The sequence below is a fragment of the Colossoma macropomum genome, unplaced genomic scaffold (assembly GCF_904425465.1).
Source record: "Colossoma macropomum unplaced genomic scaffold, Colossoma_macropomum, whole genome shotgun sequence".
NCBI lineage: Eukaryota > Metazoa > Chordata > Actinopteri > Characiformes > Serrasalmidae > Colossoma > Colossoma macropomum.
In genome coordinates this window covers 9,052,503-9,067,354 of record NW_023494786.1, presented here as the reverse complement: position 1 = coordinate 9,067,354, position 14,852 = coordinate 9,052,503, and positions in this window count along the sequence as shown.

Genomic DNA, 14,852 nt, shown 5'->3' with positions numbered 1-14,852 from the left:
TGCAACATCAGTCAGTGAAGTCTTCTGCGATAAAAGGGGCTTGTAGGCAGGCTGCACAGGGCAGAGTAGCTTTTTAAAGGGTAATCCAAGCCTCAAAGTCATCACAGTCAGTGGTAAGAAAACAGGCAGGCAACAACACAGGCAAATCCATATAGGAGAAACCAGACTGAAATTTGGGACTGGACTCTGTGCCACCTCATATTTATTCCCCAATGAAACAGGAAGTCATATATGACTGCTTAAAAGGGAATTCCAATGATTTTAAAATGTATGCATAATTCAATCACTAAGATGTAAACAAATACGTTCAGAGTGGTTTCATGTGAAATGATTCCCTGTGGAGGAACTTACAGACTGTGATTTCTTTACAGTGGAAGTGATGGGAACCAGGGGTTGTGATGTCTGCAACACAAATATAGCCATTTTATTTACTATCCAAAACCACCACCTACATGAGCCTTCTGAGTGTTTGTATGTAATGTTGATGGTAAAACAGTCATAAATCTGAAAAATAAGTTTTCTTTAGGACTACTTTGCCCTACAACACTTTGCCCTACAACATGTATCTGCTCACCATTAATGGATTTTAAAAAAGTACATTGTATCCCAAAAGGATCATAGAACAATCTCAAAACTATCATAGGCATCAGGCAGCATATTTATAACAATTTCATGTAATAACTTTCTGTGAGGGAGCTTTTTGAGGTACTAAACTCTTCAGACCTCTGGTTTCTATCACCACCATTTGAACAATTCTGACTCAGTAAGTTTCTCTAGAAAGGAGCATCTCACACCAAATCACTCTGAATGACTTTGCATCTCTCTGCAAACCCTATGTTAATGCCCATGGTTTTGGAATGAGGTGTCCAACACCCTCATAAAAGTGTGATAATCAAGTGTCACATACTTCTGGCCGTCTATCTGTCTATCTATTTGGTTTGTATGGTTTTCATGCTGACTTTACCACAAGAGGGCAATATCTTTCTGTTTTCACCAGGACATTTTTTTAAGAAGTAAACACAAGACATCCTTGAATCACAGTCAGTTTATGTCTGCTACTGAAGTCAAACAGAAATGTTTTTTTTCACACTGTTTGCTCATGTTTCTGGTCATATTAAGCATGATTAATCATTTAAAAGCCAAATTTTCTTTTCCTGTAATCTTTTTTTGTAATCTTTCTGGCAGCAGTCCTGAATTCTCTCAACTTATAAACGTCTGTAACATAAAAATAAAATACTCTCTGTATATAAATGACACGGATCTGCTTCAGAATTCTTCTTGCTGACAGCAGGAAACAGCATTAACAACTTCCAATCTCCTCAACTGACATGACTGGAATATTCATCATTCAAAACAGCAAATTTTGCCAAAAGGTGATGAGTTTCCTTATCGGCCAATAGTATAGAGGTGGTGAGTGACAGGAAAGTAACATTTAAAGGACCAATCAGATTTTACTGTGGCCAGTGCCCCTGTTGCCCCATCCCTGGATCCGTCTCTGCTAATGAACAAAAACGTAGCATAGCAGTTGCTGTAGCTTAATCATTCATACTGCTGCCCCCAGCGCAGCAGACAGGGGTTCGATTCTCTGCCCAGGCAGGCACACCACACGACACCAATAAAAGTCCTTCATAAAAGATAAGAATAAGAAAAGAATAAAAGACTGTCAACGCTATGTACCTACATCTGTAACAAGACTAAACTGTAAATTGCTCTGGATAAGAGTGTCTGCCAAGTGCATAAATATAAAACCATGAAGCTCAGAGAACTAATGCTGCACTACAGGATACTGAACAAACAGAATAACAGAACAAACAAAATATTAAACTCTAGTTTTACAGTCATATGCAAATGTTTGGTCAAACGACATGTTTTGTTGATTTTCTAAGTGAAAATAAGTTACACAATCTACAGAGAACTCACCTCTGCAAATTTAAATGCAAAATTACTCTTTATTTGCTGAATTTAACATACTGGGGGAAGAATACATTGTAAAATGTTCTTGTGCAAAAGTTCTTTTGTGTTTTATTTTTTTCAATATGTTAAACTAAGCAAATAAATGGAAGTGGTACATTAAAATTGGCAGAAAAATGCCATATTTAAGTGTGTTCCCTGTAGAGAATGAAATAAAATACAAAATGCCTACAATTCCTCCTTCACTGATAAAAGAATACAGTGATCTTCATCTTAGAAACCTCATTACCCAACATCCTCCTAACTTACATTTGCTGCAGTTTCACATCCACCCATTACACAAGCTCTTTTACTAAATATCTGTCTACTGTCCTTTCATAGCCTTTATGAACTTTATTTCACAAGTTATCTCACTAAAGATCATTGCAAAATCATTTATGAAACAGGTTCCATCTTCGCCAAGCTTCACCAGAAACTATAAACCTGTGCCAGTGTTCAGTATTTAAACTTATATTAACCTCAAAGGCCTGTTTGTGGGTTAACACTTCACTTATGTACATATTACTACTACATTAATTACTAAATAATGTGTTAAAATTAAAACAAACTAATAAGACAAGAGATTAGCAGGTTAAACAATTAAAGGAACAATCTGGCCTACAGTTGCATTTAACAGTTTGAATATTCCCATTCATGCTCAAATGACACGTTTGTTTGGTCTAAGTGAAAATAAGTTCACACATGCTCTACAGAGAACACACTTGAGTAAGTCATTTTTCTGCCAGTTTTATTTTTCCATTTCCATTTATTTGCTTAGTTTAACATATTGGAAAGTATAAAACACGAAAGAACTTTTGCACAGGAACATTATAGGATTTATTTTCCCCCAGTATATTAAATTCAGCAAATAAAGAGTACGAATGTTGTCACGCATCCTTCTGGCCCCGACCGCACAGGGACTCCATTTCTCCAGAATCCCTTGGGAGATCAAATGACTGTTCAACCTCATCGTTCAACCAATCATTGCTCCAACTCCCCTGAATACTGATCTGTTTCACCTGTGTTACCTGTCATATGACTTTCTTAGTTTAGTATATAAGCCTGGGCATTAGACTGGTCTAGTTGTGAGGTATTGTTTCTCTTGTAGAACCACTGAGCGTTTCCATTGTGTTATCAGTTGGTCTTTTTGTGTATTGGATTCTTTTTCTAGATTTCTGTTCATTGCCTTTTGTCTTTGCTCTTCTGGTTATGTTTGCCTTGTTTTACCTTTTTGCTATTTTGGATTTGACCCATGCCTGTACTACGACTACGATCCCTTTTCCATTAAAGCCTCATCTCTTGGATTTTACTGTGAGCGTCTGATTGGGTCTGTCACTTTACAAATGTATAGAGCATGTGTGAACTTATTTTCACTTAGAAACTCAACCAAACATGTCATTTGACCATGCATGGGAATATTCAAACTTTTAAATGCAACTGTAGGCCAGAATGTTCCTTTAATTGGTTAACCTGTTGAATTCTTGTCTTATTATTCTTTTATTAATCTTAACACATGTTATTCAGTAGTTATTATAATAGTAGACTAATTACTGGCACAGGTTTATAGTTTATGATGAAGCTTGGTGCTCTTAGAGACTGAGGTGGAAACCGTTTCATAAATGATTTTGCAATGATCTTTAATGAGATAACTTGTGACATAGAGTTCATGTAAAGGCTGTGAAAGGACAGTAGACAGATATTTAGTAAGCAAGCTTGTGTAATGAGCTTTGTGAAACACCCTGCAAATGTAAGTTAAGAAGATCTGCACAGAAAAATTCAGTCTGTTATCTCTGATATACATTTATTGTTCACTTTATTAGAAATTCATAGTTTGTACACCATATGGCCAAAAGTTATGGAGTTGGGTTTCAGCCAAGTCCATTGCTAACAGGTGTACAAAATTAAGCACATTGCCATACAATCGCCACAGACAAACACTGGTAGTAGAATAGGTTGTGCTGAAGACCTCAGTGACTTTTAAACATGGCACTGTCATAGGCTGCCATATTTTCCACAATTTAGTTCAGGACATTTCTGCCCTGCTAGATCTGCCCTAGTCAACTGTAAGCGCTATTAGAGTGAAATGGCAGATTTTACCACAATCCAGCACCAAAAGTTTCACAAGTTTAACAAGTGAGTGTTTAATTGAGAAAGTTCTTATTCCGGAAACACTGATGACTTTAAGTACAGTGTGGCTTACTTAAATGTGCTTGTGGACACTTGGATTTTCTTTGTAGCTCCAAGTAAGATTCCTCTGTGAGCAATGTCAGTGGTGTATGTCAAATTGGTTGCACTGATGATGAAGTTATAAACAAATCAGTGAAATTTAATCTACAAGCACAAAATTTAATTGAAGTCATGTTGTTAGTCATTTAGTGTTGTGTTTGTGGATCAATAAAAACACCTGTCCTTTAAAAAAATGCCATATTTAAGTGTGTTCCCTGTAGAGGATGAAGTAAAATACAAAATGCCTACAATTTCTCCTTCACTGATAAAAGAATACAGTGATCTTCATCTTAGAAACCTCATTACCCAACATCTTCCTAACTTACATTTTCTGGAGTTTCACACCCACCCATTACACAAGCTTTTTTACTACATATCTGTCTACTGTCCTTTCATAGCCTTTATGAACTCTACTTCACAAGTTATCTCACTAAAGATCATTGCAAAATCATTTATGAAACAGTTTCCATCTCAGTCTCTAAGAGCGCCAACTATAAACCTGTGCCAGTGTTCAGTATTTAAACTTATATTAACCTCAAAGGCCTGTTTGTGGGTCAACACTTCACTTATGTACATATTACTACTATAATAATTACTAAATAACATGTTAAACACATTAAAAACAGAATAATAAGACAAGAGGTTGGCAGGTTAACCAATTAAAGGAGCATTCGGGCCTACAGTTGCATTTAACAGTTTGAATATTCCCATTCATGGTCAAATCACACATTTGGTTGGTTTTCCAAGTGAAAAAAGTTAACACATGCCCTACAGAGAACACACTTGAATATGGCATTTTTCAGCCAGTTTCAATGTACCATGTAACACTGGTAGTAGAATAGGTTGAACTAAACACATCAGTGACTTTTAAACATGGCACTGTCATAGGCTGCCATATTTTCCACAATTTAGTTCAGGACATTTCTGCCCTGCTAGATCTGCCCCAGTCAACTATAAGTGCTATCAGAATGAAATGGCAGATTTTACCACAATCCAGCACTAAGTTATAAACAATCAGTGAAATTTAATCTACAAGAACAAAATTTAATTGAAGTCATGTTGTTAGTCATTTAGTGGTGTGTTTGTGGATCAATAAAAACACCCGTCCTTTAACAAAAAACAAAAAACAAAAAAACAAGCAAACAAGCAAATCTAATATACAACTATAGTGCATCTACTAAAATAGTATAATATAGCCACATATATGACATGGGATTTTATGTTCTCAATGTATCCTGTAATACATATAATGGCTGAAATTACTGAAATCAGGTGTTATCCAGAGCAACTTACAAAAGTGCTTTGTTGTTCACTCAGAGAATGTATCCTAGCTGTCTGAGCTCAAGGCCAGAAACAAAGCCAGTGCTGAAGGAAAAATACAGAATTTAACATAGTGCCATACAATACATTTTAAGAAGTACTTAAATTAGTGCTTGCTTAAGTTCTTTACAAAGAGATGGGTCTTCAGTTTTCATTTGAAGACTGCAAGAGAGTCTGTTGTTTGGATAGCTGGTAGACGTTCGTTCCACCACCTGGCCGCCAGGACAGAGAAGAGTCTTGATGTTCGTCTTCCATGCATCTTGAAGGATGGTGGGTCAAGCCGAGCTGTACTTGAAGCTTGAAGAGCTTGAGGTACAGATTGAGTTTTGACTATGGCCATAAAGTAGGGAGAGGCTGGTCCATTTTTGCCATCCGTATCAGTTGCAAGGGCTTGATGGCAAAGGAAGGCCAGCCAGGAGCAAGTTGCAGTGGTAAAGCCTTGAGATGACAAGAGACTGAACGAGCACCTGAGTGGCCTCCTGGGAGGGAATGGGTTGAATCCTCCAGTTGAGGAGAAAACTAAATGACCGATTTAGGTTCACAAGATGAACTGAGAATAATAACTGGTCATTCAGAATCACATCAAGTCTTCTTGCATCTTCAGATGGAACAGCCAATGAGATGACATGATCATGGTGTGGACCTGTAATTGCAAGGATGAACAGTGGCTCAGTCTTTCTAGGATTGAGCTTCAGGTGGTGGGCGGCCATCCATGAAGAGATATCAATCAGACATGCTGAGATGCAACTGAAAACCTGACTGTCAGAAGATGGAAAGGAACGCATTAGCATAGCAATGGTACTTCAAGTAGGAACTTAAAAAGCTAAGAACGAAGATCTGAGTCAAGCTGGGAAAGAATATTTCATCACCAAGAAAATGAGTGTAGAGTGAAAAGAGAAGAGGACCCGTCACCGAGCCTTGTGGGACACCAGTTGAAAGCCTGCATGGATGAGGACCCTCTCCATGTTACCTGACAAGAGCGCCCCTCCATAGGACACAAACCACTTCCATGCAGAGCTAGTGATTCCAAAGTTGGTGAGGACAGACCGGAGGATCTAATGGTTGACCGTGTCTACAGAGAGGTCAAGAAGAATCAGAACTGATAACATTTTGGCTAATCGTGCTGCCTGGAGCTTCTGGGTTGCCAATATGAGGGCAGTCTCTGCACATTTAAGGAGGAAAGAAAAGAGTGATGCTGGTTGGTAGCTGCTGATATCACAGCTGTCAAGATGAGAACCATCCTGGCAGTCTTAAATGCCGATGGAACATGGCTTGATGACAAGGAGCTGTTCTTGTCAAAGAAAGTATCAAAATCTTCATAGGTGAAAGAAGCGGGTGGTGAGGGAGATGGAGGTTTGAGGACAGAGGAGAAAATGCTGAAGAGGTTGCGTGGATCAGATGCTAATGTTTCCAGTTTTCCCCTGTAGAAAGATGACTTTGCAGCAGTTACTTGAAGTGAGAACTTTGAAAGGAAAGCTTGGTAGGAGAAAAGATCTGACTCAAGTTGGGAACTTAGCTTTCTCTGGTTGTTGTGCAGGACACCTGTCAGCCAAGGGGCAGTTGAAGAGGATTTTGCCAGCCTGAAGGAGAGAGGACACAGAAGGTTTAATGCAGATTAAAGTAAACAAAGGAGATTATCTGTAGCCGTATCAAGGGAGTGAGAAGAAAATGAGTAAGGGTGGGAAAGGGTAGTCATGCTAACCAATCAGCACTCAGTAGCAGTAATGCTAACCAGTCAGCACTCACTAGCAGTAATGCTAACCAATCAGCACTCAGTAGCAGTAATGCTAACCAGTCAGCACTCACTAGCAGTAATGCTAACCAATCAGCACTCAATAGCAGTAATGTAAACCAATCAGCACTCAATAGCAGTAATGCTAACCAATCAGCACTCAGTAATGTAAACCAGTCAGCACTCAGTAGCAGAAATCCTAACCAATCAGCACTTAGTAGCAGTAATGTAAACCAATCAGCACTCAGTAGCAGTAATGCTAACCAGTCAGCACTCAGTAGCAGTAATGTTAGTGTCCTGCTGTCCAAAACCCGTTTGCTGTAGAACAAAGAAAACATAGGCCGCTTTTCTACTGTCGAGCCAAATGGTTCTCAGGGCCGTACTGGGCCGTTCCGTGCTGGTCTGGACTCGTGAGACCGTTTACGGTTTCTGTTTGTACCACTAAATCAGAGCCAGGAAATGGCCAAAAAAACTACACAAACAAACTGCTAACAGGCTAATAGCAACACACACACCACCCACCATAAACACGCCTGATTCCGTCTGTCACTCCAACTCCAGTCTCTCTCTCGGCTGCTCTCATCTTGTTTGTCCTCTAAATGGGTGTTATTTCAGCATCAGTTACTGAAACAGCCTGTACTGCGGTGGGTTCACCTGTAGCCGGATAACTACATTAGCATGAGCGTCACCCAGCAGGGTACAACTCAAAGCACCACAGAACAATTCTAATTTTTATCTTTCTCTCACTTCAACACCAGTCATTCAAATTTTTTGCATCTCCCCCTGTGATGCCGCCCCCCAGCAGACTGCTGCAAAAAAACACAACGCCCCCAACAACAGACTGGTAGAAGATCTCCAACACCTTCACACATTAAAGGACCTGAGCCTCCTCAGAAAGTAGAGTCTGCTCATCCCCTTCCTGTACACATCCTCTGTGTCGGCCCTCCAGTCCAGTGTGCTGTCAAGCAGGACACCCAGATATTTGTAGGTGTGTACCAGCTCGATGTTCTGAACCGTGATAGTAACGGGACTGATCGTGGTCCTCTTCCTCCTGAAGTGCACACATGCATACAATGATACATACTTGTGTTCTAGAACAGCTAAATTATACTAATTTGTGTCCGAGAATGTTTTTGTGCTTGTTTTCTAGAATGGCTAACTAGTTTGTACTGGTTCTAGACTGCCAACATTGTACATACCTGTGTTCTAGAATCAGTAAGTTGTTTGTACTAGTGTTCTAGAATAGCTAAGTCATTTGTTCATGTGTTCTACCAATAAATTCCACAGAACTCAGCCGTGCAAAAGTAATCACAGTTCTTTCGCTGCACAGGTGTGTTCTTTATTTAAGATTGAGGTTAGAAAGGATGAAATAAACTGAGAAAAAAGTAAAATAAACAGACTGAAGATCAGAAGATGTCCGTTTGGTGGAGGTGGGAGATGGTCGGTGGTCTTCCTCCTGCCAGCACTGGTGCCCTAAATAAACCAATAAATAAATATACATACAATATCAATTTAAACAATAATTGTGTACTAAGTTGTGTGTACTTGTGTTCTAGAGCAGTTAATCTGTACATACCTGTGCTGTAGAACTCTCTTCCTGCACAGGCGTGTTCTTTATTTAAGATTCAGGTCAGAAAGGACGAAATAAACTGACTGAAGATCAGAAGATGTCCGTTTGGTGGAGGTGGGAGATGGTTGGTGGTCTTCCTCCTGCCAGCGCTGGTGTCATTCATAAATAAATAAATAAATGTATGTTCATAAAATATCAAATAAAACAACACATAAAAACTAGCGTAAAGCTGAAGAAGAAAGATTTGGTGTTGAGTAGTGCTGGGCGATAAAACAATAACGATAATTATCGCGATATAACTTTTCCTTGATAGGGCGATAAGAAAGGTTCAATAAATTTTCGATATAATACACCATTCTCACACTTACACGTTCTAACGACAGCCCTGGTGGCGTTTTCTACTGCAAGGAAAGCGACACTACTCTGCCGCCCTCAGGAGAGGGCGCACTTCCGAGTCTTTTGACATGATTAGAGAGGGGGGAGTGGGCCACGAGTAAAATGAATCGCAATATATACTGTAGCAACGGCAGAAACGTGGAGTTAGACATTCCCTGTCTGAGTAGAGTGATCGGTGATCTGTTCTCCTGTGACCAAGTGTGAGTGACGAGGTCAGTGGTGTAACTGTACTGTCCTAAAGTGAGCTCAGCTCTTTCCTAACATCCTAACAAGCTTTAGCACGTCCGCTCCTCACAACTACAGCGCTCACACGGTCATATTTAAGTATTAGTGCATTCCCAGGCAACGAAAGTGAAAGAAAGAAGTGAGTTCATGCAGTTACAGCCCTGATTTAAAACGAAAGTAAACTGAGGAAGCTGTGAGGCATTGGAGAGTGGGAGAGCACTAGTATTAGTGCATTCCCAAGCAACGAAAGTGAAAGAAAGAAGTGAGTTCATGCAGTTACAGCCCTGATTTAAAACGAAAGTAAACTGAGAAAGCTGTGAGGCATTGGAGAGTGGCACTAACGTTATCTTTCCAGGCTTGCTGTTTTTAGCAGCTGGCTATCTTGAAGCAACGCTACGTCACTCACAGAACACGGCGAACTGATGACACTGTAGATCAAACAAGACACAAAAGCACCGCTTTCAGTTTAAACATTCCTAAAAGGAGGACTCTGTTTGTCTGGTGTTAGATCTATCTCGGTTCACCCCTCACATTACTATAGAGAAAACCAGACGTCGCTAGCTGGTGTCTGAATACTTTGATGTGCTCTGACATGGTGATGAATCGAGCCAGCTAATGTTTGTTGTTCGTACTGAGTTGACGTTGTTGAGAAACTAAAGTTTAGCACTGTAGTTGGCTACTTGTTTAGTATTTGTAACTGGATAGCCGAGCGCTCGTCACCAGAACGCTAAAAATAATCTGTTTCCTTTCTTAAATTATGACTATTACAAAGACTGCGGCTGTCCTTTTCAGCTGGTAAAAACAGTTCACCAGACACTTTCACATCTTTAAGGGATAGTTGAAAACAGCAATTAAGCACCCAGGAGCAAAAATCAGCCTTCAAACTTGAAAGAAATCATGGTTTGACATTTATCGCGATATGTATCGATATCAAACGATATGAATTTTGTTTATAGTGATAACATTTTAGGCCATATCGCCCAGCTCTAGTGTTGAGTCTACTTGGGTTCTAGAATGGTTGTGTACTAAGTTGTGTGTACTTGTGTTCTAGAGCGGCTAAGCTGTACATACCTGTGGTGTAGAACTCTTTTCCTGCACAGGTGTGTCTTAAAAAAGGATCAGTTCAGAAAGGATGTAGAACAGAAGATAAACATAAACTGAGAAATTGAGTAAAACACACAGACTGAAGATCAGAAGATGCCCATTTGATGGAGTTGGGAGATGGTTGGTGGTCGTCCTCTTGTCAGCGCTGGCGTCCTCACGCTCTTTGGTCAGCTTCTTGCTGCCAGAGGCTTCTGTCTTGGTAGGAAGCGTGATGGTTCTGGCCTGCAGGTCTCTGAGGTGCGACAGTCCAGGTCTCGGTTTGTGCAGGGCAGGAGTGCCGGGTGGGTTCTTGCCTTTGTTCCAGCTCTGTTCTGTCCAGTCCAGCTTCTCCACAAGGCTTCTAGATAGTTCCAACAACCTGGCCCTGCCGTGAAGGTGGTTGTGGGTGGACGGTCTGGGAATCGGGTGCAGGTCAGCTGTGAAAGTCACTTTCCTGCATTGTTCCTTTTAAACAGAGCTTATGGGCGCCCCCTTGTGGTCATTAGTGGACGGCTGGCTGTGGGGAGAGGAAGTGAGTTCAGTGTCCAGAGGTTTCACACCTGCGTCGTCACTTCGTCCAGTAACGTTTCCTTTTTGAGTCCACACCTCAGTTTTCACTCCTGTGTGGTCATTTTGTCCAGTAAAGTCGTTTCCTTTCTCAGTCCACACCTCAGTTTTCATACCTGTGTGGTCATTTTGTCCAGCAGCGTTGTTTCCTTTCTCAGTCCACACCTGAGTTTTCACACCTGTGTGGTCATTTTGTCCAGTAGCGTTGTTTCCTTTCTCACTCCACACCTCAGTTTTAACACCTGTGTGGTCATTTTGTCCAGTAAAGTCGTTTCCTTTCTCACTCCACACCTCAGTTTTAACACCTGTGTGGTCATTTTGTCCAGTAGCGTCCTTTCCTTTCTCACCCCGTCCATTTTTTCCAGCTCCTGATTTGCCGAACAGTCTGAGGGCTCTCCTGAAGAACGATTTCTTCGGTTCCTTTTTCTGTCTCAGTGTTCATGAAGTCTGGTTCCCGTTGTGCAGGGTTCTACTGCGGTCCTCTTCACGTTCTGAAGCGCCACCTCTGTAGCAGCTCAGGAGGAGAACCATGCGCAGGAGGCTGACCACCACTCGGCCCTTCTCCTTCTTTTCCTTCTTCTCTTTCTTCCTCCGTTCAGTCATGTTACTGATCAGTTGATGTAAATGAAGCTCGTGAAACTCACGCGAACAGCTCAAGCTTCGAACTCGAAATGAAACAAAACGCTCCGTGTTTGGAGTGTTACAGACGTCGGCCACTGTGACGTCACAACGAGGCGTGGTATTTCGCGCGCGGCCCGGGTCTACTGTGATGTCATCGGGGGCGTGGCACTTCGCGCACTTTAGGTGTATTTGTCACATTACTGCCGTCTGATTGGCTGAGCTTGCCTTCCACACTGAATATGAAGTCTGAGCCCTTACTGTGACTCTTATGTACAAAATAAACCCTGATTTAGAAAAACATCTTCAGGAGCTCAAACAGGAGAAATGAATCACTCAGAAAATGAAATATGAACAGCGTAACAGTGAAAGTTCATGTTAATGTTATTACTGCAACAGAGCTGACAAATTAGGGTCTGATTAAAAAATGCAAGAATAACAGCCCGAATTAAAGATATGTTCACTTTTGGATGTTTATCGAGATAAATGTGAGTCACTATTATTATTATCATTATTATTATTATTATTATTATTATTATAGTTGTTTTGTTGTTATAATAATAATAATTATTATCATTATTATTATTATTATTTTGTAAAAACTGAAAAAGTGACCAATGAATAAAAGAAAGAAGTAAAGACTAAAAAGAGCCAACAATGAAAAAACGAAATGAAAGGAAGAATAAAAGAACGAAAGAAAGAAGGAAATAATGAAAAAATGAAGAGACCATCAATAAAATCAGTGTTAAATTCAATGAGCGCTGCAGCTTTTATCGCTGGACACAAAAAGACTGAACACACATTCATCCACAGCTGAGCGCGAGATCGTGTGAGGGGCACGCGCAGGCCAGCTCTCTCGCGCGCCCTGCGCCTCAACTCCTCCTCACAGCTCGCTGCTCTGTGAGAGAAAATACTGAAGTTCCTAACATCAGTTTACTAAGTCAGATGTTTGAGTTCTAGACAACATTGTCTTAGAACTGAATGTTGGTCCTTTACAGCGATACTGGTTCACTGACGGCGGTAAACTCTCCGCTCAGGGTCAACATGTCGACAGCCTTCAGATGACGACACAACCGCGCTGCCGCCATTTTGGTTGGCAACTTCAAGATAAAGCCGTAACGGATCCAGCAAAGGCAGCAAACCCCGCTTTAAGGATCGCTTTAAAATCTCATTTAAAGGGATTTAACTGATATACTTGAGTGTGTTGACTTGATTTCATTTGATTTATTGCTATAGTGATAACGAATGAAAGCTGTGTTGCTAGCGCTCCGTCCCGAACCGGAAACTAGCTCACTGAATACTAGGGGTGGGAATCTCTAGGCACCTCACGATTCGATTCGATTACGATTCAGAGGGCTGAAGTGGGGGCTATAAATGATGTGGCAAGGGAACGAGAAGGCTCTCATTCACTGCTGTTGCTTGGAGTACATGAGACGCTGCTGCCGTTGCCAACTACTGCAGTTGGTTTTCTGGCAAGCTAAATCTGCAACGAAAGACTGTCAAAACAAACGTTGCGAAGATGAAGTCGCTTCTCTTTCAAATTTTCCCGTTCCACCTTAAATGGTGCCGCATTTACATTCGGCGCCTCAGTCAGAATTTACGGTGGAACGGGAAAATCCGAACAAGAAACTGGAGTGACTTCAAGAAGTGACTTCAGCCTCGCAAAACAGTCGAACTTTGAGTGACATTTTACAAGAAACTGATCTACTTTAGAGGAAAAGTTTTCTGGCGGAGATGGAAGGAAAGCGGCTACAGCTCCTGCTAAAGCTTAGCAAAGTAAATCCACGTTTTCGTTTAAGCTATATGTTTAACCTAACATACTAGGACATCAGCACATACTGAGACATGCTGGACATAAATGTTGTGGCTCCCAAGGTGGTTTGATTTTTGTTGAAAGGACAAAATGGCTCTTCTTATCATTTGGGTTGTGACTCCTGATCTAACCTGGCTTTAACGCAGAGGGAGCCGGTCGGATTTCTCGCTCATCCATGTGTGTTTTTGTTATGTGCCGCCACAGACTGTCCGGGCGCTGCACTTGCCCACTTCCACGTTCCGCCTTTTACATTCCGTCAACATCACGGTATAAATTAAATATTTAGAAAATCGATTTTTGACATTTGTGAATCGATTCAGAATCGTGTATGTCCGCATCGCGATGCATCTAAGAATCTATTTTTTACGCACCCCTACTAAATAGTGTGTAAAAATATGCCGTATCCCTTTAGAAGGGCGCTCATTAGTGCAGCTGGTTAAACACCTTTAAGAGAAAGCTTAAGATATTTGTTGATTAAGAAACATTTATTGTGGCAAATTAATTAATTTATTGATGCAATAAACATTTAAGGTGCCTCAGTGTAACTGCAGCACCAGTTAAGGTGGAACAGGAAATTCAGATGAGAGGCTGGTGAATAAGAAGCTGATTTCAGCTTTATATCTGTGTTTGGGTTTATTATTTAAGACCTTTGGCAGCTTGTTGTAGCCACTTTTATTAGTTTTTGTACAGTATTGCTCAGTGGAATGTTCTGAACTCTGGAGATGTGCAGGATATACGGATCCACCAATCTAGCTAATCTTCTCCTCCTGGAGACGCATGTAAAGTGTCCACATATCTTTTCATGTTTTTCATGGTCATTCTGCTCGTATCTGCTGCCTCAATCTCAGGCGAGTCTTTCAGTTCAGTTTAAAAATCGCTCCACTTCATAACAGAATCCCATCCGTTTATACCTTTCTCTCCTAATACCGTCTAAACTAGCACAGGACAGGCTCAATCGCCTCCATCTCCTCCATTCTGCTTTTCACTTCCTGCCCTCCATCTGCATTTCATACGTCATCGGAATCGCGTGACTGGAAATAACATATAAGCTGCATGCTAACTAGTGAAGTCCGGAGGAAAAAGATGTCCTGAAGTGAACATGAACTGTGTCGACTGGTGTTTATGAATCACTGACAGCATTTTCTTATTCTCTTGTTATTTAAGACAGTCTGAATGAACGGTTGGATTTAAATGAATTCCTTTAATGCTGCTTGGATTTTCTTCATAGCTCCAAGTAAGATTCCTCTGTAGGCAATTTCAGTATGTCAAATTCTTATCTTTGAAGACGGAGTTGTAAACAACCAGTGAAACTGGATAAGTACCCTTGATATCTGCAAGCACAAAGTGTTATT